Here is a 1,087-nt window from a genome sequence, read left to right as displayed (position 1 = left end):
CTGGGGTCAGTTAGGTCCAGGTGAGGGGCAGTTGGTGGTACTCAGGAATCCTCACCCCAGTGAGATGATCTCAGAATGTTCTAGAAAAGTGTCTCTTGGAGGACCTGCATGTCACAGTGCACAATTCTCAAAAGAGGACCCCCGTTGCCCTCTAGAGAGAGGAGAGCCATTCACTAAGGACTTTGAGGAACAAGGAGCAAAAGTTCTGTGGACAGGCAGCTCAAAGGAGCCCTGCATCGGGAAAAATGTCTCAGGGGAGCACCCCTTTCTCTCAGCGCACCAGGAGAGGAGGCTCAGAACCTAGTTTTGAGGACTGCACTTCAGGTGGGAGGAGCTGAGATCATCTGGGCTAATTTAAGTCAGGATGAGGCCCTGAAGGCATGTGAGGAATCCCCAAGCCAGGGAGAGGGTCCCCAAGCCAGGGAGAGGGTCCCCAAACAACCAGCACCTGTCTCTGTTACAGCCCAGCAACACCAGAGGGAGGGATTCCCGTCATCAACCCCTTCTGCCTCAGGGCACCTCGAGTGCAGAGATAGAGCCGTGTTTTGAAACCTGTGCTGCAGGTCTAGGGAGCAGAGAGGACTGGGCTTAGTCAGGTCTAGGTCCGGCACGGTTTAAGCCTCAGATCACAAAGAGATTCCTGAACTAGTGCAGATTCCCTTCTGTCTACAAACACAAAGTAAATATGAGCTACACCACACCAAGGAAGATAGGATAGGATAGGCCCTTCTGCTATGTCTGTCCCAGGTGACCTGGGTGTCAGAGCCTTGTTCTGAGGTTAGCATTACAGGTGGGCTGGGAAGGTAGGACTCGAGATTTCCTGGATTAAGTTTAGGGCCTGAGTTGAAAGAGGAAGCCCCTTGCCAGTTTGAGATTCTGGAAATAACCCAGAACTGCCTGTGTTGACAGCCCCACACTGTGCAGTGGAGAATTCTCAGATGAGCGCCCCCTGTTGCCTCAGGGAAGTCCTGGAATTTAGAGTTTGGGTCTGAGGGCCTTGCTTCAGGGAGGAGCAGCAGAGAGGACCTGGACTCAGTTAGGTCAAGATGAGGGGCTCGGGTCAATGTGGAAGCCCTGAGCCAGGTAG

The sequence above is a fragment of the Chinchilla lanigera genome, unplaced genomic scaffold (assembly GCF_000276665.1).
Source record: "Chinchilla lanigera isolate Chin_1 unplaced genomic scaffold, ChiLan1.0 scaffold00097, whole genome shotgun sequence".
NCBI lineage: Eukaryota > Metazoa > Chordata > Mammalia > Rodentia > Chinchillidae > Chinchilla > Chinchilla lanigera.
The sequence above is the reverse complement of the archived record's forward strand: the minus strand, read 5'-3'. Positions refer to the sequence as shown.